At 45.0% G+C, this 26,757-nt stretch overlaps 1 long non-coding RNA gene across 22 annotated transcripts in view; it reads right to left on the bottom strand.

Moving 5' to 3' along the window:
• Positions 1-1,391: 1,391 nt before the first annotated feature.
• The window catches only part of LOC131809497 (uncharacterized), a 78,414-nt gene continuing 53,048 nt past the window's right edge, over positions 1,392-26,757 (bottom strand). For 14 of the 22 annotated variants that reach the window (XR_009345196.1, XR_009345190.1, XR_009345201.1 and 11 more), the window contains 5 exons: positions 23,222-23,370; positions 16,167-16,276; positions 12,370-12,553; positions 10,917-11,036; positions 7,857-8,364 (listed from right to left, as the gene is read on the bottom strand). This is a non-coding gene — a long non-coding RNA (uncharacterized LOC131809497). Of the gene's footprint in view, positions 4,906-6,280; positions 8,365-9,267; positions 9,394-10,916; positions 11,037-12,369; positions 12,554-16,166; positions 16,277-16,315; positions 16,422-23,221; positions 23,371-26,757 lie in introns of those variants that run through there. The other 8 variants (XR_009345197.1, XR_009345209.1, XR_009345203.1 and 5 more) reach the window with 6 other exon arrangements.

The following is a 26,757-nucleotide window of genomic DNA, read 5'->3' as shown; positions in this document are numbered from 1 at the left end:
TCCGGACAAGTCTGATTCAGCCCTCAGCAATGTAATGGAGCATCTGGCTTCCTGAGCTCTCTGTGGCACTGGCACAGGCCTGGCTGAGGCCACTTCTGCAGTCATGATGGAAAAGCCCCCTGGCCTGGGCAGTTCACCCCATCCTTGGCCCTGCAGTCTAAGACCCAAGGTTCCTCCCACCTAATTGGCTGGGACCAGGTCACATGCCCATGAATGAACCAATCCCTGGAGCCAGGGAGTGGAGCCATGGAGGTTGGCACATGTTGTTAGGACCTCTGTTGTAATGAATTTTCTAATGGCTGTGGTGGCAAGATCTTATGGGATGCATCTATTAATAAAACGAATATTAATTTCTGATAGTAAGTGGGTCCAAGGTGCTGGCTTGGCACCTAGCACCTCAGTCCCAGAACCTCAGTACTGATGTACTTCTCTGCAGAGACAATGGCTGAGGAGCAAAGTGGATGGAAACTGGCCCTGAGTGCACAAGAGAAGTGTGTGTGTTTAGGGGATTGGGGATAATAGCTCTGGGCAAGCTATAGCTCTAACTTACCTAGGTTCAAGAAAGTGCAGGGAACTGGTTTTTCACCATCCATCATTTTGCAGATGGAGAATATGCCTTTGCATAGAGTCTGGCAAGACTTGTTCCAAGTCTTCTCTAGTTGGTACAGAAGTTGTGAAGACAGTACCCTCCATCTGCTGGGATAGGCATGAAAGGCTGAGTGCTCTCAAGAAAGTGTCTGGCTTTCTGTGAGCCTGCACACATGCCTGATGAGGACAGTTCACGGTTTTGTTCTGAGGAGGGAGTGGTGCCACGTATGATCCCGGGAAGAGAACAGACCTGGAGTCTGCTGTAGAGCTAATTCATGGGAGTGGGGGTGATCTGCAGCATCCTCCCCATGGGATGTCTGTCCTTTATTGAGTTCTGGGTATGGTTTCTGTGACTGTGTCCTAATGGCTGGGATTTCCAAGAAGCAGGATTTTTTGGCTTTACATTAAGAGTTGGTCCACCCGGACTGGGCAAGTCCCATTCTGCTGCTGAGAATCGTGTCTCCAGTGGTTGGAGTGTGTATTACAGGCCTAGAGGTCAATGGTGGGGTTGTTACAGTGGTCAGTAGACTACTGTTATTGATGATTTTTGTAAGTGAAATCTATAGGATATGTTAGATTTTATGGTTAGGGATCCACATTAGGTGCCCATAAATGGTGCTTTTTCTGAATTTCATATTTGGTATCTTTTTACTACTTCTAATAACCCTCCTTGTACTTGGTATTCCAAGAAGCAATGCATTACAACGTTGCCTGCATTGCGTTGATGGGAATTTGAGCATGAAAAGGTTGTCAGTGCTTCCACAAATTGTACACTGGAACAGCCAAAAAATAAAATTTTATTTTTGACACTGAATAGGAAATATCCTGCTGTGATTCTTAATTTAAACCAGGGGAGGGGTCCTCTTTTGGTACTGGTAATGAGTACCATAGGCCTTCCTAGGGAACATTATCAGATTCTATTGGAAACTTGGTTCTTTGTTTTTGTGGAAGAATCAGGAGTCAACCAGTTATTTGTGTCCTGTCTCATTTTCCATGATAGTTCCACAATATCTGGTTTCACACCTCTACCATTGTGAAATCCCAACTTTGGCACCAACTTGCCCTTCTCTGTCAAGGGCAGAGAGCCAAGTTTGAGCCAAGACAAGAGCCGCTTCTGGGTGACTGGGAGACTCTAGGATCAGAATGCTGTTGGTAGGGAGTTACTGGGATCCTAAATTCCAAACCAGCTCCTGACACCCAGATGAAATACATTTCTTTTTTTTTTTTTTTAAAGATTCTATTTATTTGACAGACAGAGATCACAAGTAGGCAGAGAGTCAGGCAGAAAGAAAGATGGGGAAGCAGGTTCCCCGCCAAGCAGAGAGCCTGATGAAGGGCTCGATCCCAGGACCCTGAGATCATGACCTGAGCCCAAGGCAGAGGCTTAACATACGGAGCCACCCAGGCGCCCCCAAGATGAAATACATTTCTGACTTAGAAACTTCAGATAGAAATTTTTTGTCCATGATGACAACTGAAGAAAATGTGTCATCCCTAAACCTAAACTTAACCCCTAACAACGCTGAAACCTAAGCTGACCTTAAAGCCCAAACTAGAACCCTGAATCCCAAACCTGAAATGGAACCCAAAGCCTATACCTGAGCCCTGGATCCAAGCCCTGAACCACGAACCCAAACCCTAAAACAGATCTCCAAGTCATGAACCCTGAACCCAAATCTCAGCATGAAGCCAAACCCCAAATTTGACCTTGAACTTTATCCCATAAGCCCTGAGTCTTAAGGCCTAAATCATAAACTTAAAGCCCTAAACTATAATTCTGTTCCCTTGTCCTTCACTCTAAATCCTCACCCTAACACTAAACCCAAAGCCTGATCTAGAACTCTGACTAAAACCTGAACCTGAACCCAAATTCAAACCCTTCACCACACTTTGCTTATGCGCTTGCCATTGATGGATATTTGCAGTTTCTACCTTTTGATTCTTGTGAACATTGTTTGGGTTGGGGGCTAGGGTTAGGGTCTTGGATTAGGGTAGGGTCCAGGCTTGAGACCAAGTTGAGGTCAGAGTGTGGGTCTGCATCAGGGCCATGTTCAGTACCACTGTTTGGGTCAAGGACTGTTGTAATTCCACATTGTTTCCAATTCATTGTTCCTTAGCTATTTTGGGGGATGTTGGGGGATATTAGGCTCCATGCAGCTTGAATTTCCGGAATGAAATGGCGTCAGCTGGACCCCGGGAGGGAGCAGGACCTTCCACTGAAGGATGAGCTCTCACAGTCCTGCACTGCCTTCCACCGCCTGCAGAGGGCACCAGACCCCAGCTCCCGCCCTGAGCCCAGGCTGCGCAGCCACACCTGGGACCGGAGCCCCGCCTCTTCAGGACCCACTGTGGAGAATTTTGGAGAATGTGGGGCGCCTCCCACCCTGACAGGACAAGCTGAGGAGGGTGTGGCTCTGCATCCACACTGACCGGACCCGTTGTGGAGGACACGCCCACACTGACAGCAGTCCACCCTCCTAAGGACCAGGCGCTGGAGGAGGTGAGGAGAAGCCGCCTGAGTGGACTGTCAAGGGGTTCGTGGTCTCAGGACCCCACAGAGGAAGGGCGCCCTGTGTAGACACTGGGGCTTCCGTCGTTTTGTGTGAGGAGACGTGGCCTCCTGCTGTGCTGTGCACAGGGCTGTGGGGTCCACCCTTTCTGGGCTTGGGTGCTCCTCGGTCCTCGTCTGTGTTTGTGTGCTCGCGGATTCGGTTCCTGGGGCTCCTCAGATGGTCTGCAGTCAGGGAGCGTCTGCCTGCCACGGTGCTTGTGCTCCCCCCACCTCAGCCCTGCAGGGTCCTTCCCATGTCCACACCCACTCCGGGCTGGCGCCGAGTCCGGAAGTTCAGGAGCCAGAGTGAGGACTCTAGATGGTTTTGGGGAGAGTAGGTATTTTCCCGGTGTGGGTTCTTCCCTGAGCACAGTGCCTCCCCATCTCTGTGTGTCCCCCTCCCTGTCTTTCGTCATTGTTGCAGGGCTGTCAGAGGACAGGTCTGTCACCTTCTTGGTTCAGGGGCCTCCCGGGTATCTTGCTCTCTTGGATGCAGGTGTAAATGAGATGGTTCTCTGTAGTCTCTTTCTGATGGTTCCTTCCGAGCACGTAGGAGTGCCACTAATTTGTGCATATTGATTTTGTTCCTTGCAAGTTCTTGAATTTATTAGTTCGATTTGCCTTAAACTCAATCTGCCAGTTATTTGACCAGCAGCATGGATTTATTTGGGAAGAGCAGAGAATGGCAGTCTGGGCTGAGCAAGCTATGGTCCCATCACAAGCAAGTGCGAGAAACAAAGGAGAGGAACATTATTTCATGGAGGAGGAAGAAGTTGGGAGGGGTGCTTGGAAAGAAAGTCCCCTGGAGAAAGGCAGGGTGATGGTGAATTCTCACCAGCTGAGCTGCAAAGCTCCTACAAAAAGTCAGGAGATAAACCTCCAGCCTGGAATTGGTGAGTCTCTCCTGTGGGGATTGCAATGTGGGGTCTGTAATGGGCACTGAGCACCAGGCGCCCCCTTCCAGCCTCCCCTTCTGGCATCCCCAGTCCACTTTACTGGGGCTTCCCTTCCTGCTTTTGTACAGTTCTAACCAGCTTGTGGTGGAACGTTGTGGAAAACTGGAATTCCAAATCCACTGCTTCTACTGCACCTGAGATACAGGGGCCCATGATTTAATCCTCCCACGAGCCTCTTGCTAACATGTGTCCTCTCCATCTTGGGTGACCTGGGTCTGGGAGGGCTTGGCCTCCATCCCAAAGTCTGATGTCCTCTCTGCTTCCATGTCGTCGTGCTAACATGGATGTTTGGAAGAGTCATTTCCTCTGCGGTGATTTCAAAGTGCAGTCAGCTTGTTATAGCAGCACAAATACGTGCTGTCTCCACAGTCAGATTCCCCAGCCGTCATTTCTTTACCACGTTTGCCACTTCACACGGGATGCTTCCGTGTGTTTGACCCCACACCAGGACAATGTCCTGCAGAACCACCACATAACCTGAAATGAGGAGATCATTACAGAACCCATCCAAGGGTTAGAGTTAGGGACCAGGGACATGGCAGGACTGACCTGAAGACCCCACGGAGAGCTGTCTGGGTGGCTGAGTTGACAGTGTAGGTGAGGGTGAGTGTCTGGCTCTGGCTTTGTGTCCAGGAGTCAGCTCTGTGTGGGTGTGTCCTCAGCTGGGCATGCAAATTTCTGCTCCTCTGAATCCTTTCCGGAGTTCCAAATGGGACAGTTTCCTTCTGGGCAGCAGGCTGAGTCCTCTGGGATTGCCCAAGTGTCCCCAAATTGTAGGGCATCGACTGCAAGGCCTTTGGGGTCAGAACCCTGAGAACCAAACCAAAGGTTATGGTTAGGGCCCACCACATGGCAGGCCCGATCTGCCAGCACTCTGTCCATCTTTCTGGGGGGGGGGGGGTGGCAATTGAGGGATTGGTTCGGGGTGAGTGTCAAGCTCCAAGTTTGCATCCAGGGGCCTGCTGAATATGGGGGTGTCCAGAGGTGGGAATGCAGATTTCAGTTCCTCTGAATCCTTTCTGGAGTTCCAAATGGCATGGTTTCTTTCGGGGTGGCAGGGTGAGTCCTATGGTGTTCCTCACTGTCCCTAATCTCTGAGGCTTTGGAGCCAGGCCATTGGGGACAGACCTCTCAGGACAGAATCTAGGCCTAAGAGTTTGTGCCTATGGGCATGGCTGCACTGATCTGAAAGCACTGTGGTGAGGATCACAGGGGTCTGAGTTGAGAGCATGGTTCATGATCAGTATCAAGGTCTGGGTTTGTGTCCAGGGTACCGCTGAATGTGGGGGTGGTCTCAGATGTCCAAGCCGATTTCCCCTACTCTGAATCCTTTCCAGCATTCCAAATAGCCTGGTTTCCTTCTGGGTGGCAAGCTGAAATCTCTGGGATTTCTCAGGTCTTGCCCTTGCCCTTGTAAGGGCAAGATACTTTTTATAGTGAAAGAATTCACCAGATGAGCTGAACAGCCGAAAAGACACAGCTCAGGAGTAAATCAGTGAACAGGAATATCATGCCAAAAACTTCTTTGAGAACACACTACAGAGCAAGGGAAGATAGGAGAGAAAGCTGAGATATAAAGGACAAACCCTCCAACTTTCCAACATCATTCCCTACTTGTTTATTTCCATTGCTGTCAGCTCCTTCCCAGCCAAAAATAAGTCACCTGAGCCAGCCTTTTTTCTTCCTGAGTTTGGGGCACTGCAAAGCCCACCAGAGGGGCCAAGGGCACCCCTGTACCTGCTGAGCTGAGCCCATTTGTACCCCAACAGTGAGCAGGTACCAGCCTGGCCCTCTGGTGCTCCGTGGTCTGTGGCAGTCCTTCCTTCTGGACCCTGCTTTGCTGCTCTTCCTTCCCTAACCCTGGTCTCAAACTAGGGATTGTTCCTGCAGGAGGAACCCAGGGAGATGAGGCTCAGGAGGGCCTCCCTGCCTGGAATCTCCGTGTAGGGAGTGCACAGCCAACAGATTTTGCCCAGGGACTTGCAAAATGCAGAGAGGCAGATTTCTTTTCTCTCTTTCTCTCTCTCTCTAGCCTCATACCAACCAGGAGTTCTCAGAACTTTCTTCAGTGACTTCTAGGTGTAGCTTGGCCACTGTTTCCACAGAAAGGCCACTCGAGCATGATCAAACACACATATAAGCAATTACATTTTTTTAAAAAAACAACAAGCCAATGCACACAGACCTTTGATAGCAGCACAGGATGCTCAAGGGACCAGAGTCCCTACCTTGGGCAATAGTGGTAGAGGCCGGGATCTGCCACGCAGGTCCCTAGACCTTTGGCAGTTTCCACAATTGCAAATCCAGACATGCAGAATCCTGAGGGACAACCTACTAACTGCAAAAGAGCAAAAATTCATCAGGATTCAGAGAGTGGAAATCCATTTGTACTGGAAAAGAAAGAAGCAGGCTTGCTGTGAATCCAGCAGGGAGGACAGGCATAGATAAAGGCTGGTGTATGGGTCACGGAAACTATTGTTTCTCAAGGGTCATGCTGTCTCTGTAAAATGCTATGAGGACTCTCTCTTGGGGAACTCCTGCCTTTCTACCAGTGACGCCCCCAGATTCTGCTTTGCTAGTCCCATGGATTCCCGGGGATACCCAGTTGATAAGCTATGCTGTCCTCATGACAACACTTGCTAATGGACTGAATGTGTGTGTCTTGTCCCAATTCAGATGTTGAAGCCCTAACCCTCAAGGAGTGCCATCAGGAGGTATGGGCTTTGAGAGGTCATGAGATTGGAACCCTTGTGAATGAGATAAAAGCACTTCTGAGAAAAGACCCGAGAGATTGTTCTGCCAGATGTCAGCCATGCAAGGCTACAACAGGAATATGGGCATCTATAGATAATGAAGTAGTCTCTTGCTAGATATCAGATCTCCCAGGATCTTGCTTTTGGACTTCTCAGCCTCTAGAACTGCAAGGAATAGTACATGTTTTGCTGTTTCAGCCACCCAGTCTGTCATCATTTGTTGCAGCAGCCTGAACTGAATAAGACAGAGCCCAAGTCCTGGTTAATCTCTGCTTCTACTCATTTCCCCTCAGAAAGAGCTTCTAATCCAGAACTGACCTCTGCTTTCCATACACGTGCTTCAGACTCCTTCTGTGAGAGCCCAGACTTTGTAAAAGACTCCTCCCTCATGGCAACCAGCATTCTGTGACTCCTGAGGAATGTCCTCCCTGACTGTATTGAGTCAATCAATCTGATTTTGATTCTGGAGTCCCAGGGTCAAGGACTGCATCAGGCTCCCAGCTTCATGGGGAGTCCGCCTCTCCCTCTGACCTTCTCCCCTCTCATGCTCTCTCTCTCACTCTCTCTCTCTCCCTCAAATAAATAAATAAAAATCTTTTAAAAATCTGATTTTAACAGACCATAAGCTTGTTCTTGCTGGTCTTTGGAAGATTAGGCATTAGCCCTTCTGAGAAAGTTCTGAATGGCTGCTTCATGAAGGGGTGAACTGTGTCCCCAAAGTCTCTTTTTGCTGCCTTCTAATCAAAAATGCTGAGACAAATCCTCCCAGGTGCTAGTTTTTCAAAGTACGTAATGCTTTGGCTTTAAAGTTCCTCACTTGACAGTTCTGCTTTAATCAGTTTGTGACAAAACAGCCAATTGGTGGTGGATGCAAAGTGCACTGATAAAGTTAATATCAGGGAACAATTTTTTGAGTGTCAAGCATGTGCATGTGTGTGCACACACATATCCATGTGCTAAGCATTATGGTAAATGTCTGACAAGAACTAAAACATCAAAAAGTCAGGATACCCCATTAGCTGATATTTTTATTATTCCTACATCCTAAACTATGAAAAACAGGGTCAGAGAATAAGAAGTGGCAAAAAGAATCAAGATTTGAGGCAGTTCGATTTCACAGCCAGCCTTGATCAATAAGCATGTACACCTGTGTCTAGTTTCAGCTCTGTGTAACCTTGCCATAACCTTGGATAAGCCATTCATCTCTCAAGTTCAGGTTCTTGGTCCAAAGAGGGAAGGGGCACACGTTGAGTACCTCCAGTGGGACTTCCTGGCAGGCTTGTTCATCCAAGCATTCCTGTTTCAGTTTGAGTAATTGAATCCAGTCTTTGTTTTACCGAAGGCCAAGCTTGTCCAGTATGTCCATGCCACCAGCCAGCAACATTTGCCCATGCCACGTAACAACTGAGCAACATTCATAGGAATGGGGAGGAAAAGATATCCATAGGTGTTGACAGATGCTCTGCATGAAGGGACAGGAGCTGGGGCCATCACCTGCTGTTTCTAGTGGCCTTCTCTGTCGAGTTAAAATAAATGGCAATTATTTGCAACTACAGGGATGAAAGTAGAGGGTATTATGCCAAGAGAAATAAGTCAGTCAGAGAAAGACAATTATCATATGATCTCACTCATATGTGGAGTTTAAGAAACAAAACAGAATCATAGGGGAAGAAAGGAGAAAAATAGAACAAGATGAAGTCAAAGAGGGAGACAAACCAGAAGAGACTTAAAAAAAAAGATTTTTATTTACTTATTTGACAAACAGAGATCACAAATAGGCAGAGAGGCAGGATGAGAGAGAGAGGAGGATGCAGACTCCCCAGGGAGCAGAGAGCTTGATGCGGGGCTCGATCCCAGGACCCTGAGATCATAACCTGAGTTGAAGGCAGAGGCTTTAACCCACTGAGCCAGCCAGGTCCCCCTCAGAAGAGACTCTTAATCACAGGAAACAAACTGAGGGTTCTTGGAGGGGAGGGGGATAGGGGTATGGGGTAACTGGGTCATGGACATTAAGGAAGGCATGTGATACAGTGAGCACTGGGTGTTATAAAATACTGATGAATCACTAACCTGTATGTCTGAAACTAGTATTATATGTTAATTAATTGTATTTAAATTAAAATTTTCTTTAAAAATAATTTTAAAATAAAATAAGTAACAATCAAATAATGATCAGAGTTATCCAGCAGGGAGTATGTGTTTTTAATGGCCATGGGCAACAGGGACAAAGACATTTTTTAAAAACTTACAGAGATCTATTATGCTCTACTACCTTGGCCCGCATGGGCCACTGCAAAGGGATTCTGTGAACTGTGTACTCAGATGAGTGGTCATTATCTTCAAAAAGGCAGGGGCTGTGATAGACACAGGAACCAAAAAAGTAAGAGTTAAGGGACCATCAGAATAATGGAGTACCAACACTTTATCATCCTTGGCTTGAATCCTCAAGGTCCAGTGTCTCAACAGAATTTTCATTTTGGTCTCATCTGACTCACTTGTCTACCCCTGGGCCAGCTGGCAGTTATACTGAGAACTGGAAATTTTCCTTAGAAGAGAAAAAGAGTATTTGTCAGGTAAACCCAGGAAATGTCCATTAAAGGAAGTTAGGCCTTTTGTCATGGTACTCCATTAGCACCCTCCTGACTGTTTAGAAAAAAAAAATTGTGACACCCATTAAAGACAGTAAGGAAGATTTTATTCAAGGGATGCTACTACGATGGGATTTTATTTTATAGTATGGGAGATAAATCTGGCTCACCTCAGACAAATGGAGATTTATAACTAAAGAGTATGGTGGGGGTCACTGAATGTAAAATTAAGATGGAACATCAAGGGTAAGGATGAAGGGATTCTGGCTAAACCATCTGGACAGTAATATTGTTGAAGGAAGGATAGGGTCATAAACTATTGAGAGCAGGGGATAAGGAATTTTTTAAAAGACTTATTAATACATTTTAGAGAGAGGGAGCAGGGGTAAGGGTAGAGGGAGAGGGAAAGAGAATTTTAATCAGACTCTTCACTGAGCATAGAGCCTGAGGTGAGGCTTAATCTCAGGACCGTGAGATCATGACCAGAGCAGAAACCAAGAGTCAAACGTTCAACCAACTGCAACAACCAGGTGCCCTGGGAATAAGGGATTTGATCAGATATTAAGCGTTGTAGATACTGAAGCACCTGGGTGGCTCAGTTGGTTAACTCTCTGGCTTTGGCTTAGGTCATGATCTGATCACAGGATCAAGCCTGGCATTGGACTTGCTGCTCAGTGTGGAGTCTGGTTCTCTCTCTCCCTCTGCTGCTCCCCCTACTCATGATCTCTCTCTGTCAAAATAAATAAATCTTAAAAAAAATAGTGGTAAGATACCAGGGGTGAGAGATAAGGAATTTAATCAGATATCAAGAGTAGGATAGGAGATTGCTTAAAATTGACTAAGCAGGTTTCTTGCTAAAACTGGGCTAAGTGGGCAGAGCCTGAGGTCAAGGCTGGACTGAAAGAGGACTCGGAGGAACTTGACTCAAGTCTGGTCAAAGAGAAAATCTTCATCATCCATGACCATTGTATTTTCTGCAGTCACACATTTTACTAATTCTTTTATCATACATTCAGTGAACGAGAAACATGAACACAGCAGCAATAATAATAACAAATGTAAGCGCTCTAGCAGAGACAAAGGCAGTATAGGAATCCACCTCATCAGATTTAGAATATGCATGACTCCATGACTGAATTACTACCACTGCTTGACTTTACTGTTGAGATTAAGATGTAGTACAGAGGATCAGAGGGAAGGGAGGGAAAACTGAATGGGAGTCATCAGAAAGGGAGACAAACCATGAGGCCCTTTAACTATAGGAAACAAACTGAGGGTTGCTGGGGGGGTAGGAGAGTGGGAGACATGGAGTAACTGGGTGATAGGCATTAAGGAGGACACGTGATGTGATGAGCACCAGGCGTTATCCACAACTGATGAGTTACTAAATTCTCTGAAACCAATGATGATGATCTAATGACTAACTGAATTTAAATACCTAAAAAAGACACTTAAAAAAAAAAGATGTAGCATAACTCACAATATCCTTTGAGTGGAAGAATGTGCGGACTTTCCACACCTCTGCTGTCCAAGTCCCATGGCTAGTAGCCACATGTGGCTAATGACCACTTAAATGGTGGCCAGTTCAAATGGAGAAATGCTGTAAAAGCAGAATAAACACTGGCTTTCAAAGACATATTGTAACCAAAGGTCAGAGAATATTGCCACCTTCACATCGCAAACATCACATGACTTCTACAGCTAATGAGAGTGGGACCCAAGATGGGAGAGGTCAACCTGAAAGTCCATGATGTCAGAAAGAACATGGGGAAGAAAGAGTTACAATCCTGGAGTGGATGGGCTGAGGACAGTTAGAATGCTTTTATTTTATTATTATTTTTTTTTTTTGGTGATTCTGTATATGGACAAGGAGAATTCACTGGAGATGACATCTGTATGCCTTACATTTTCAAGGGAAAATTACGAAAATGCATAGAGACCCACAGCCATAGTTTAATTATGTTTGAAATGTATTCAGACCTACTCCAGTCAGTAAATTGCATACTTTCACATTTAGCTTCTCAATTTTCTCTTCGGCCCCTCCCATTCTTGAAATCCCAACACAAATCCCATCTCTTGCCCTAAGGACCATAAACTACCTCACTATCAAAGGCCACAGTTTATTCATTCATTTGATTCATTCAAAGCAACCTAATCTTGAGTGATGTCTTAGGCGCTCTTCTAGGGACTGGTGACACGGTGAACAAAACAGGTAAAGATCTCACTTTCATGGAGCCTATCTGGTATTTAGGGGAAAATCTTTCCTTATCAACATGAAAAGACTTATGTTGGATGTTGCTTAGAATTTCAGTTTTTTTTTTTTCTTGACAGTATCTCAGGTGATCATCTTTGAGGTGGTTCTCCTGAAAATCCCTTTGGGGGGTACTGATTCGACTTTCTGAGTCAGACACTTTCCTAAAGACAGGGGTCACAGGAAAAGTGACAACTGTCCCTCTTGCAGTAAGAACAGGGATCACAATGCTTGAAACAGAGATATGCTGCTCAGCTGTCAGAAAGTCCACAAGCGCGGCGCCTGGGTGGCTCAGTGGTTTAAGCCTCTGCCTTCAGCTCAGGTCATGATCTCAGGGTCCTGGGATCAAGCCCCACGTCGGGCTCTCTGCTCAGCGGGGAGCCCGCTTCCCCCTGCCTCTCTGCCTCCTTGTGATCTCTCTCTGTCTGTCAAATAGATAAATAAACATCTTTAAAAAAAAAGAAAGTCCACAAGGCTCCAAATGTGTGTGGCCAACTAATGGAACCTGTAACTCAGAGGTTATCATCCTGAGAGCAATGGGAAATCCCTCTAGTTAAGGACTCTCCTTGACGGAAGCTTGACAATGGCCTTGATTCACTTACTATGATGTTTAGGTAATTGATTTGGGCGAGTTCCTCTTCTGAGTTTCCGTACCTACCAAAGAGTGACATTCTTTACTCACCTGGTGAGGCTGCTGGGAACTCTGTAAGCAAGGTATCAGGCCAACAGTCCCACGGGGCTTTATGGCTCCAGGTTTCATAAAGTCAACCTTAGTTCCTTAAAGCTGTCTGGTCATATCTGAGTCTATGCATGTCTTTCTCAAATATGTCAAAGCCTTGGTAAAATAACCAGTTCTCAATGGTGTCCTGTTAAAGGAGAACAGATTCTTATTGAACTTATGCAAATGACTGATTGCCATGGAAGAAAGAATACTTACTGAGACCTTTTGGTTTCAGAGGGTTCAGATAGAAAATTTGAATGCCTTGAGCACTTTTACATCTCTATAAGTTACAGATAACTTAAGAAAAAGTATCCCTAGTCTGGAAGAGCAAACATTAGAGAGAACCAGCAATGTTTAAAGTAAGACAAAACATTAAGAGACACAACACTATAATCTTTTAGTTCATTTAGTCCCATGTTACTAAATCTGGTGAATGCGGCTTTAGTTAGTTTTGGAAATTCTTACCCATTTCAGTTTTATGATTTTCAAGTGTATAAAATATCTGTATTTGTCCTGAAAGTCCTTTATATGAATCTCCTTGGAGATAAAACTCATTTTACAAGAGAATTAAAACAATTATAAATGACAAAAACTCAGAATGTATATGGTTAGAGCTGACCAGGAGAGTTTACAATTTAGCTGGCAAGTAAATCAGCTTATGTCTGTGACACATATCATTTCCATAATTACAATATCAAGAGATGATCTCTCAAAACATTAAAACGTTAGGAAATGCATAATCTCTAGAATAGTTATAGCATTTTCCCAAATGTAACCCAAGGTTTATCATTGGTACAGTAGTACTTCATGAGTCACTTAGCATACCAAGGAAAAGCCTCAGTTAAAGAGAATTAAAACTTAAATCTTGTCAATATTTGCTAAAATCTTATAAGGTTTTAAAGCACATGCCTAAATATAATTAGGGATGTTAAACACGTGATAAAACAAAACATAGAAACTGGATTTTCTGGGCAGGCAAAGAGAAAACCATTTACATTTTCGTAACAGCAGATCAATTATCTAAGAAAACTTTGTCCTTTTGGACAGAGACAATTTCAGTCTTATACCAATGTACCTTTAAAGCCCATTCATTTCAATCTTAGTCAGTTCTGACCATAGCTAAAGTTTCTTTTCTAAAGATTTCCCTTGGGACACCTGGGTTGCTCAGTGGGTTAAAGCCTCTGCCTTTAGCTCAGGTCATGATCCCAGGGTCCTGGGATCGAGCCCCACATCAGGCTCTCTGCTCAGCAGGGAACCTGCTTCCTCCTTACTCTGCCTCCTCTCTGCCTACTTGTGATTTCTGTCTGCCAAATAAATAAAATCTCAAAAAAAAAAAAAAAAAAAGATTTCCCTTCACACCTTCTACAACTTTCTTTTGCATTCAGGTTTTGTCCCAAGTCATTTCCTTACAAACAACCTTCTCATTTAAGACAAAATTACCTTCTCTTATCCTCAACAAAATGTACCTCCATTCCTTGAGTCTTTCTTACATATCTCCTACTTTCCTCCATACAGAGTTGTTTCCCTTATTTCCATCAGTCTTAGTTACACAAAGCATTTTGTATTCTTAGAAACACCTTAATCTCTAGTGAAGACTAAGTATTAATCAATTGTGAACTGTTACAACAGAATTCTTTAGATGGAAAATTTATGAATCAGTTAAGTGCAAAACATGTTTACCAAAAGATTTAAATATTCTTAGTTTCTTTTCAGTAAGAAGTCAAAAGCACAAACCTACATCCAGTAATTAACGACTTAGCATTTTATCCTGTTAAGACCTAGATGTCCACAATTTAATCCCATTTGTCATCCAACCAAAACTTTAAAGTTTCAGGTTACCAAAGACTTTGAAAGCTACTTCAGCAATTACCCATTAAAACTTTGAGATAGACTATTAACCATTAGTTTATTCATTTCTTTGCTAACAGATTTTAACAAATAACACAAGCTTATTTAACCTTTAGTAAACTTCAAAGTTTCACATTTACTGCTGATAACTTAAAAGACAGGTCTATCTTAATTAAACCAACAAACTTAAGTGTAAGTTCCAAACTCAAGTATAATTCCAATACTTATTTACATTCCACCTGGGCCCACTCCACTTTGAATGTTTACCAGAGACACGGGTAGGAAGATCTGGAGTGGGGAGTGTTAGGTCCAGAGGGTGCTCTTCTTGCTCCTTGACAGTGAGGAGAGGAGGAGCCATGGTGCATGATCTAGATAGAGGCTGGTCATGCAGGCTGAATGCACATTGGTACAGAAACAGGAGAAGGTGGCAACAGAAGAAACAAAGTGCTGCCAGGAGGCAGAGAAAGGATTCCCAGTTTTAGAGCTCATAAGCCCCAACAGAGGAGCAGACGCCATACTTTCCCACCAGCAAGGGAGGAGGGGTTAAGCAGTCCAAGTCAAGCCAGAGAAGACAGGGAAACTTCCCCGAAACAAAGTTTCGGCAGCTACTTGGGAATATTCCTTACGGTCTCTGTCTTGAGTTAGACTAACCCCAGTTGTCTCCAGTTCTAGCCATTGACACGGGAAATGAGTGAGGGAGAAGCCCCCACATATATTAGGAGAAGCAGAGAGAAATAAAGTCAGAGTACACTTTGCTAGGGATGGCCCAGGAACCTGGGTTTACTAGAAGGCTTATGTACATAATTATCATCCAATATGTTAGGAGGAAGTTTACTAGCTGACTTGTTCAGGCAAACATGTTCTGCAAAAGCCCCTTAGTTTGGTGTCCTGGTGTAGAGCAATGAAGGCCTAGGTATGAGCAATGAAGGAGTATCCAAGGTCCATTTGCCCTGTTTCCTGCAGAGAAGATCTAACTGATAGATCCCACTGAGGCCATGCAGTGTTACAGGAACTCAGTCCTTTCCTAAGTTTTGCAACCCAAATTATTTCCAGTGGGTTAAAAGGCACCCCAAGGTAGAGTACTTGGGAACTGAGGAAGCCTACTGAGGCCATGCTTCCAGAAAAGTAAAGAAGGTCCATTACCAAATACCCCCAGACTCCTGGGTGGCATCCCACGCAGGATATGTCAGAGGTTCCCATGTCTCAAAAGTGTCCAGAGGCGTCCCTCAACAAAAATCCCTATTGATCACCATCCTGCCTTACCCGGGAAGACATTCCTGCCATAAAAGGCCCTGGAAGGGTGCTGGCATCACTCCTCTTCCCCATCGCATCCTAAGCTGCTGATGGGTGCCTGGTGAATGGACCAAAATACTGTGCCATGCCATGCCATTGTCTGTCCTGAAGACTGCATACTGTTTTGCCATTTTAACCCATGGAAATACTAGAAAAGTTTGGCAAGGGGAAATTACCCAATTTCATAGCTTTAAGTAGTCTGTAGAAGACACTGACAAGAAACAGTAAAGACTGAACTCCATCATGGTCTAAGCGACATTTCAACACATGTGGTCCTTGCAGCCAACTTCCCTAGGAAACAGTCCCCGGTTGCATTTTAATTCAATCGGGTACTGGTTTCGGCCGGCTCCCAGTGGATGTCCCATACTTGGTGTTAGCGGATTGGCTTTGGAAGACCCCCTCGCGTGAAGAGAAGTGGCTAGACCAGGGATGTGAGGGGATCACATTAGATCAATCAGGAGGAAACCTCACACGGGAGTCTTAAGATTTGGCAGCCATCCTGGTGACTTAGGTGGCTGTCCTGTGCCCAAGAGAGACAACTTTCCATAAGAACAGGAATACAGAGAGGCCATCAAGTTTCTGGGTCTTATTGCCATTCCGGCCAGGGTACTACTTACAGCCAAAAGGCAGACGCTCTCCTCCCTGTAAAGCAGCCACAGGCTATAGGATTACAGCCTGAGTAATTGACATGCAAGTGTTCCAATAAGCCCATACTCCTTGAAAAGCCCTGAAATGAGAGTCAAGGAAAAGGAGAGAAGGTACTCACCAATTTTGCACCGAAGCTCAGAATCCAAATGTAAAGACTCACAGCCCCATGTTCGGGCGCCTATGATGAAGTTCTAGAACCTAGGTGAGGTTCGGTGGGCTGAGGTCTGGAGCCGAGGACCAAGAAAGAATTCTTGAGACATCTTGAAAGACCACCACCCCCCCGTCGTTAACTAATTAACTGCTCTTTTGTTGTGTAAGAGTACCCCTCCTCCCCTTGCAGTGAAAAGACCCTTCCCCCAGGGTTGAATTCAATGTAACTGCTCTTTTGCCTTTCTGTAACTGCTTGGCTTTTAGGGCATGACACTTGTCTCCTGTTTGAACAAGATACCTTCTCCTAATAGCCGAGGCATGGTCACATAAGCAAGGGGGCTGCATGGTCACGTAGGTCACGTAGACAGGGGGCTGCATAGTCAGGTAGGCAGGATGTCTTTCTGCTGAGTAATAAGGTCAAACTTCCCCTCTTTGTTTCCCCTTCCCGCCTTTCTCTTCGCGGGAGGGGGTCTTCCAAAGCCAATCCGCTAACACCAAGTATGCCTTTTTTCAAATGTTCAAATTGTCAGCCAATCGGCCCTGTCCCATCCGGGAGTTGTTTGTACCTGTCTATAAAAATCCTGCACCACCTCAGCCAGGTGTGTTCAGCTAGCAGGAGCTGCTGACCACCCGCAGGAGCGCGCTGACCACCCGCAGGCGCCTGCGTAACAATAAAGAACCTCTTGCTGTTTGCATCCTGTGGCAGTGTTGAATTCTTGGGTAAGGGGATCCGCGGGTCTTTCAATCTTTGGTGCAAAATGGTGGTTTATTAAAGCACGGGGACAGGACCCATGGGCAGGAAGAGCTGCTGCCCTGGGTTGTGAGAGATGGCAGGTTATATACCTTGCCGTTGGGAGGTTGTGAAGGGAAGGGAGATTCTTGGTGGAGTGTTATGATCCTGCTATCATTTACATTCCCTTCTACCTCAGCCTCCTTCAGTTTATGGTGGGGAGGGAGACATGAGGGCTTCAGGAACTGAGAGTTATTTGCCTCTGGAAAATTGTGCTATTGATAAGGTAACCTTCCTGTTTGTAGATCTCTAGGACATCTGTAGAGCAAGGGAGGTTCCTGTTCTGTAGGATTGTGATCTCTGCAAGTTAACTATTTATCATTTTATGGCAGTCAGGGGTGCCTGAGGAATGCTACACATATTACGGAGGGGAGCGGGTGGAGAGGGGGTGCAAGGTGCCAGATTTTGTTTTGTCTTCAGCCAGCCTCCTGCTCCCTCGTCACTAAGAAAGGTATTTATTTCAGCTGAATGTTAAGAAAGCTCCAGCTGACTGGAGCCATGTATTAAAAGACCCTTGTCAGATTTTATTTTTTTAAAAATGTGATTTATGAGGCACCTGGTTGGTTCAGTTGATTAAGCATCCAACTCCTGGCTTTGGCTCAGGTCCTGATCTCAGGGTTGTGAGATCAAGACTTATGTGGAGCTGATGAGGGAGCAGGAGTCTGGCTGAAGACAAAGCAAAAGCTAGCACCTTGGACCCCCTCTCTATCCGCTCCCCTTCGGTAATGTGTGTGACATTCCTCAGGCACCCCTGACAGCCATAAACGATAAACAAATAGTTAACTTGCAGAGATCACAATCCTGCAAGACAAGAGTCTCCCTTGGTTTACAAATCAATAGCCAGAGGCAAATAACTCAGTTCCTCAAGCACTAATTATCTCCCTCCCCACCATAAACAAAACTGAATGAGGCTGAGGTAGAAGGGAATATAGTAAATATAGTTAAATCTCTTCTAAACCTAAATCTCACCCACGAAGACGATTGGATTGATAGTAGGATTGTAACATCCCACCAAGCCTCTCCCAACTATCTTGATGTTAATGGCTGGCCTAAAGACAACATTGATCAAGCCACAAGGGCAAGGCCTCTGGTATTCCGGCACCCTGTAGGCCCTCTTTAGGATATGAAAACTCTGTTGAAACCTCCCTTCCCTTCACCTTCCCCCAACCACAGGGTAGGTAACCTGCCATCGCTCACAACCCAGGGCAGCAGCTCTTCCTGCCCACGGGTTCTGTCCTCATGCTTTAATAAACTACCATTTTGCACCAAAGATGTCTCAAGAATTCTTTCTTGGTCATGGACTCCAGACTTCAGCCCACTGAACCTCACCTAGGTTCTAGAACTTCATCAGGGCTGCCTGCTCAGCATGGGGTCTGTTTAGATTTCTCTTCCTCTCCCTCTGCCTCTGCAGCTCCTCCAACTCATGCACATGCACATCCTCTCCCTCTTTCTCCAAAATAAATAAGGAAAATCTGCTAAAATGCTTTTTTTATTTTTGAGATTTTTGTACATCTGGATTTTCCTACAAAATTGATAATTTTTAATGTTGGGAAGTAGTTAACATTAAGTATGCTGAAGGCAAAAAAAAGTATCTATGCACTGAGACCCAACACTTCATTTATAATCTCTGGCCTGCACAAAGTGATGAAGAAAAGAGTAACAAGTCTCATTACACACCACCTAAGGCTGAATAACAAAAATGTTTAGTGCAGCCAGTAAGCTTGGTCACAATTAGCAGTATGGAATTGGAGGAAAGGAAATAGATTGTTGTCACCAATCTGGAAGTTTTGTTATGTGGGTTTGGCAGGCAGTCAAGAGAAGGAAATAAATCTTGTGTATGAAAAGAAGGACATTCATGAACCTATTGTTGGCAAGCTGAGATAGCCTGGAAATGCACTCATTTCTTTTTCAAAGATAAGTTTATAGAAAGAATAAATAATAGATAAATTAACATAGATACCAGAATGAGGCAAGTGAGGCCCCTAGGATACAAAATTTAAGGAGCCAATCACTTGCAGGGTCATGAAGATTCATGGATGAGGCTTGTGCAAACCTAGGTGTACATGTCTCCTGACAGCCTGTGCTCTGGATGCATCAATTGCCTCAACTTAGTGCTGGTTCTGGTATTTACCCTACATCTAAAATAATTATTTATTCTTTTCTCAGACAATATGTCTATTTTTCACTTTGAAGACTAACAAATCTTAGTGAAAATAGTAATGAAAGAATAGTAAAAAGAAAAAAAAATCTAGACACTAATGGCCCATTCTGTGACAACAAATTTGCAACCATTTACTCTGTTGAATCAATCTTTATTTCGTATTTACAGATTTTCAATTATACTTCTAAACTGTGAAAGAATTTCTCTTTCTTTTTTTACATATTTATTCATTCCAAGGTATTTATTGAGTTCCTAACTCATGTGTCATTGTGCTAGGCAATTGATTCTATATTGGTGAATAAAACAGAAAAGGTGACTGCCCTTTTGGAGTTGATAAGTGATAGAGAAAAAGACACTTAATAAGTACGTAACTAAATTAATTAGTACTTATCATTGCAGTAAGAACAACAACAAAAAAGAAACAAACACGATGCAGGAATGTCTACTATTATCGTTTCATGTTCGAGAACACAGTCAAGGATCACCTCCAAGACCTTTGGTGATACAGTGTGGTTGAGGAGAATCCCTGCCAGAAGTCCTAAGACATTTGAGAAAGTAAATTATATTGAAAGACCCGCGGATCCCCTTACCCAAGAATCCAACACTGCCACTGGATGCAAACAGCAAGAGGTTTATTGTCACGCAGGTACCGGCGGGTGGTAGGCAGCTCCAGCTAACCGAGCACACCCGGCTGGGGTAGTGCAGGATTTTTATGGACAAACAAGTTTCGGGAGGGGCTGAGCTGACTGATTGATAGTTTGAACAGGCATACTTGGCGTCAGTGGAGTGGATCAGGGGACCCACGTGCGAAAGCAGACAAAGCAATCTTACAGAAGCAGAACTGGCCGATTAGCCCACGCATGCGAATGAAAGCACTATCAGGATATTGAAGGCCTGGTTACTATCAAGCCAAGGCCACTTTCCCTCTAATGAGGCACTAACATAAAGACAATTGGGAGTCTCCTGGTGGAATGTTACATTCCTGCTATCAAATGTCCTTGTTAGTGAGATTTAGGTCTTAAAAGAAATTTAACTTTATTTACTTTTCCTTCTACCTCCATCTCCTTCGGTTTTTTTATGGAGGGGAGGGTGACGTTAGGGCTTGAGGAACTGAGTTATGTATCTTTGGAAATTGGGCTATTGATAAGGTAACTTCTTTGCTGTAAATCTCAAGGACATTTATAAACCAAGAGAGACTCCTGCCTTGCAGGACTATGATCTCTGCAAGTTAACTATTTATAATGCTACACATATGGAGGGGAGCGGGTGAAGGGGGGGGGGGTGCAAGGCGCCAGCTTTTGCTTTGTCCTCAGCCAGCCTCTTGCTCCTTAGAGTTGAGGGTTTAAGCAATTTTTCATTTCTTAGCAAATTATTAGAAGCATGATTATACAGAAGCCAGACACAGCTGGGTTAAACACAGATTTTTGTTATTCGTTATCCTGTTATGCTGCTTGCTGACTCCCTTATCTATGGTCAGCTGGCCACAGTTTCTTAGTTAGCATAAGCTGGTCATAAAAAGAATGTTAAAACTTATAGGCTATACTATAGTTCTGACCTGGGGTCCTTCAATATAACGTCTTTTCTTTCAATATTAAAGATAAAAATGAAATAATTCATGCATAGTTTAAAAAATAGAAAGATAATTTTTCAAGCATGTAGAATAAATACAAAACATTTGGTTATACCACGAAGAGACTAATAATAAAGTTCTTTCTTTCTAGTTTTGCCTCATGCCACACTTTAGTAGTGGCAAAGCCCCCCCCCCCAACTCTCTCTTTCTAATAAAAATTATTTTAAAAGAGATGAAAAATCTGAAAAAATTTAAAAAGCCTACAAAATAAAAATAAAAGAATGTTACTTAGTGTTTTCCCTAAGCTCTGAAGCTTTGCAACCCTCTATTATCAGTAAACTTGAGAGGAGGAAGTTGTTCAAGTGATTGTGTTCAAGGGGAGGGATCTCTTGCCTTGATCCTCAGGTGTAAGTCAGCTAGTGCAAAAGCAGCTCTCCTAAGCAGCAGAGACAGCCCTCTGTGTAAGCAGCTCTGGATTCCAGTATGTGGTGGTGTTTTACTCCCTGAAGGCTTGCAGCGTCAATGGGTGAGATGAATATTGCTGCACCCGGCTCTCTATCCAGGAGCTGAAAATTTGCACCCCAGCTCTTCAGTGAACCCTCACAGAAAAAAAACAATCCACCAGTCTTAACTCCTGAGTCTCTGCCAGAACTCTGTGTTCATGCTGACAGTGAAAATGCATTTTTATCTCAGACACGCAAATGAGTTCCAACTCCAATTTTTTTTGTTTTTAAAGATTTTATTAACTAATTTATCTATCTATCTATCTATCTATCTATTTATTCACATTTTTTATTTTATGTATTTTATTTTATTTATTTATTTTATTATTTATTTATTTATTTACTTATTTATGAAAAGGTCAGAGGGAGAAGCATACTCCCCATGTAGCTGGGAGCCCGATATGGCACTCGCTCCCAGGACTCTGGGATCATGACCTGAGCTGAAGGCAGTTGCTTAAACAACTGAGGCACCCAAGCATCACCAACTCCAATTTCTATGCATTCCTGTGACACAGACCCACACGATACTTGCAGGGTGTTGTAGGTCTTGCCATGCTTCTGTTTTGTGCTGACCCCTCACAGAAAAGGGAATGCCTAACCATGCTGTGATTCAGGGTATAGGGCTATACAGAACAGAAAGCCGGGAGCTAGCTTCGTGATTTTCAGCCATTTTTCCCTAACTGATGTCTGGAAACTCTGAAGCATTCGGGCCACACCTGTTCTTCTCCTGACCCCTCAGGATCCTGAGATCATACTGTCACACCTGGGATTCCAACCTGCTTCACCACTTGAACATTTTTAAGCCAGGAATGTTCCCCACAGTAGTAGACTCCTGAGTGTTTCAATCATGCACTTCGTTGTTGATAAAAACTTTGCAGTAGGCACCTCCCCTCTGCTGTATCAACAGCCATATCACCCGCACAACTTATTCCCACCCACACCACTTGAGGTATGAAGCTGCCACAGGCATCACAGTGAGAGCTAGAGGAGCTCTTGAAGTGGTTCGGGATCTTCTTTTGTGGCTCGTGCCACAAAAAGCCCTTTCTTGTGGCTTGGTCCAAGAAAAGAATCATCACCATGATTGACTTTTCATGCCCCTCCTATATAAGGAAAATTTTCCCATCATTCAATGTTCTCTGAGTTCATGAAGCAATCCCTGGAAGGTCTCCCCTGATGGCCGGTCATGGGCACAGGGATCTGAGAGAGTACTGATTACTCATGGCTTACCAGTTGATGGAGACTTGCTCTGTGTGGCCTAAACTGTTCCCTCCACAGGTCTATATCAGCCAAACCCTGTCCTCCTCACCTCAGCATCTCTCTGGTTCTCCTCCCTCTGCCACTCCCCTCTTTCCTGTGCTCTTTTCCCTCTAATAAAGAAATAAATACCTAAAAATAAATAAAATATTGAGCATAAAAGTGTACATTTAGGCCTTCAAGACCTGGCTGGAAACACCCTCCTTTGTGTATTTATTTGTCATATTTCCTCTTGTGCTGATGGCATCAGAGGTGCATGACAACCCAGGGAGTGAGAAGAGTGATGGTGGAGGGAATCTGCCTTCCGAAAAGATCACATAAAGGATTTCAGTCTCCCAATTTTAAGAGCCACTCAACACTGTCATGGGAGGACATCTGTGGTGACATGCTACCAAAATTTGGAGAGTTACTTGGTAATTTAACATAATGTAATATGCCTACAACATGTTGAAATCACCAAACTTCAATAGCTACCAACCTAAATCTTTTAAAAATGACCAAAGAGGCACCTGTATTTCTCAGACAGTAGGATACTTGATCTCAGGGTTATGAGTTTGAGCCTAAAAAACAAAACAAAAGAAAACAAAAGGACTTACACATGAGAAAAATCAATGAGGCTCAAACAATGGAGCTGGTCAGTGTTGGGATGGATCTTGTTTTGTGTTCATTTTGCCACTGGGCACTGTACACTTAGATGGTACCAATGCTTATCAGCCAACCAGGTTCTCCCTCTAGAGCTCAGGGTCTATAAGAGAAGATTGACAAACAAGAAACAAAATTGTGAATGAAAAGAGCAATTGCTCCATAGGAAAAGAGCAAGGGACTACAATGAAGTCCTGAGCTCCACCAGGTGGGGGTATGACATGGATAGACTGAGAAGACATGTAGAATTCCTGTGGCAGGAAAAGAAGGAGACAGCCCTGCACAAACCTGAGTGTATTCAGCCTGTCAGAGGTCACCATGGAGCAGAGGATCAGAGGCAGACTTTGATATTCCCAGAGTGGAGGTTAGAGAGGAGGCCAGGGTGGCCAGAGAGCAGAGAGCAGAGAGGGAGGACCAGGGCCTCGGGCATTTTAACAGTATCAGTGCCCTTCTCCCAGTGCTGTGTGACCACATTTCTCCATACTCAGTGGTTGAACCCACAAACATTGTCTCCCAGTCTCAAGGGATCAAGAATCCAACAGTGCTCACCTGGGGGCTCCTTCCAGAGTCTCTCTTTAGGTTGGGGCTGTTGTTCAACACCAAGGGAGGACCTGCCTCACTGAGAACCTGAGCTCACTTAGGGGCATTGGCTAGATATGACCCATCTGAAATTTCCACTGTCTTTTGTGATCAACAGTGCTAGGCCACGTGCATATGTCTGTGTCATGGTTCAACCTAAGGGCTTGTCCTCAGGTATGAGGATCTGATAGAGAACATGGGTCAGAGTGAACTTGGAGCTGAGCAATGAGCTTTTATGACTAAATTTCAGCAGGGCCTTTGGGTCATGTTACCATGTTCTGTGGAATAAAAGTGAATCACTAAATCCAGATCATGCTCAGCAGAGGGGGTCACACAAGGATGTTTATGGAGGATTTGGGGAACCAATGGTACCCCTGAGGGAAGAAGGTGATGATCCCTGCTGGGTCCATGCCTTGCCCGGGATCAGATTGGAAGGAAGGCTTACTGGGCGTGAACCCAGCTCTTTGAGTGTCCTCAAAGGTGAGGACCTAGATACACCTAGCCATTCACTGGTGGCTCAGGAAAAGGTTGTCTAGAAGGAAGTGGCTATAGGCATGGAAATGGTAACAGGATGAGGGTGTTTTTTTAAAGATTTTATTTATTTGACAGACAGAGATCACAAGTAGACAGAGAGGCAGGCAGAGAGAGAGAGAGAGAGAGAGAGAGAGAAGCAGGCTCCCTGCTGAGCAGAGAGGCCGATGTGGGACTCAATCCCAGGCCCCTAAGATCATGACCCGAGCCGAAGGCAGCGGCTTAACCCACTGAGCCACCCAGGTGCCCCAACGAGGGTGATTTTTGATATCCTAGATAGGAGACATCGCCCTATGTTCTTGTCTTAGGAGGCCCCCATGTCATGGCAAACCACTGAATGGACATCACACCCTTTGGAAAGAGGGTAATGGCTTACTTCACAGGAAAGGCCATCTCTATGGGTAAGGGTGGATTCTGACCCTCAAGGGACAAGGATCCAATCACTTCTTTAGGGTTTGCATTGAAAATTAGAAGCCTAAGATCTTGGGAAGCTAATAACAAAACTATTACCCTGTTCTTCTGGGACTCCAGAATGTGAGCACTGATGAACACATGTGTTCACATAGGAGAGAGTGTGCATGTACATACAAAACCACACAAACCAGTAGGGACTGTGTGGTGGTATCTGACTAGTAGCAGATTCAAAGAAGTTGATAAGACGAAGGAAATTTGGTTGGAGGTATTTTCTACATGTGACACTGGTCATCTAACATCATAGATATTATCCAACCTACACCTATGGATATCTGGTAGAAGGACATGCTAGAATCATCCGTATTTTACTGAGAAGACCATCTTTGTCAGGTACAATGGTTTATCCAGGGTAAAAAACAGGTAAGAATAGAGTTCTGTCTGAAACCAGGTGTGTTTCCAAGCTGAGGCCCTGGCTGCACCCAGATCTTCCCTGGGGCCCTGTGGAGAGAAGTGTGTTGGCATCACTGTGTACAGATGTGACCTTTCATGCAGAAAGGCAATAAGGAGATGACAGACCAGAGCACTGTTTGTGTAGGTGTCAAACAAGGAGTGGACTGTGGTAGGGGATCCCAGGCAATGATGTCACTTCCTTGGCCACAGACCCTAACAGAACTTGGAACCCCTGCAACCAGGCATCCAGATTCTAGTGTAGTCCGTATCAGGGTTACTTGGCTAGAGACATCTGATATGGAAAGATGTCCTCTTGCTGCTTTCCTACTTCCTGGGGTTCTGGCTTCCGGAAACCCCAGGGAAATGGCTTTTTCACATGCTGCAGATACTGGCTCAAACCTCTCCCTCAATGCCTCAGAACATTTGGCAACAGTTGCCATAGTACTTAATACTGAGCAGACTAGGTGATGCCCACCCCTCTGAACTATCCAAGGGCAGCCCCATCCCTTCCTCTTGAGTTATAGGGAAAGAGGAATATGTGGGTGTTCCCACCCATGGGCTGGAGGAGGTTGAGCACAGTGGATACCCTAGTGATCCCTTCTTGCTCACACCAATGTCATTGTGGGCAGGGTGAAAACAGGATGTCTGAGGTGCCTCTTATCTGTGCCAGAGCACATCCATGGCCCTGAGAAAGGAGGGCCTTCCCTCTCCACCAGGGTAGCGAGGTATTATAAATTAGAGGGGCTGCTGAACTTTCATCCACATATCTGTTATTCCTGCTTTAGAGTAAAGGTCTGAGAGCTTCTTCTGGAAAATGGGAAGATGTCCTGGGGAGATGTGGATGGTGTGTGAGCACTGTGGGAGAGCATAGGGGGATGGAGGACAGCTTCAACCCCTGAGAGGGTCATTCTCCATGCCTGCCCCCTCCCAGCCCTATCTCTACCTTAATTCTGGGACCCAGAACCGAATATTTTGAAAGAATCACACAGAAGTCTGTTGGAATCTGGACACTGGATGCTCAGAGAGTGCTCAGGAGACCCAGTGAGAGCTCAGGGATCGGACGTCCCACACATGTGGGAGATTAGTGTCAATGGAAGGAGACCTACTCATGGCACCTAGTGAATAAGGAAGCACATGGGCGCAGGAGGTCACTTTTGAGCTATTGGGAGGGTCCTGGGTAGGCCTGGCTAGAGACAGAGTCCGTTGGTTCCCATCTTCTTTGTATCTCCCCAGAGTAGTGGCATGTGCAGTGAGAGTAATGAAAAGGCCAGACATCACACCTCCCTGGGCACATGCCATTGAATTCAAGTGACAAGTGGGCAAGGATACAGGCTGAGGAGTGTGTCCAGCTCCCCTGAGGAGGACAGAAATGCTCACACAATTGATCAAGGACACACATTCATAGTGAATTTCAGCTACCTTTCCATCTGTAAAAGGTCTGTCTCAGGCAGGACTGCTAGATCGCAGGTGAACAAGGAGTAGGACTGGTCTCTGACAGAGGCTGGAAGCCCAGGAC

This window comes from Mustela lutreola, chromosome 10 (genome assembly GCF_030435805.1).
Source record: "Mustela lutreola isolate mMusLut2 chromosome 10, mMusLut2.pri, whole genome shotgun sequence".
NCBI classification, from domain to species: domain Eukaryota; kingdom Metazoa; phylum Chordata; class Mammalia; order Carnivora; family Mustelidae; genus Mustela; species Mustela lutreola.
Note: the sequence above shows the minus strand (reverse complement) of the source record. Positions and strands in the feature narration are given on the sequence as shown.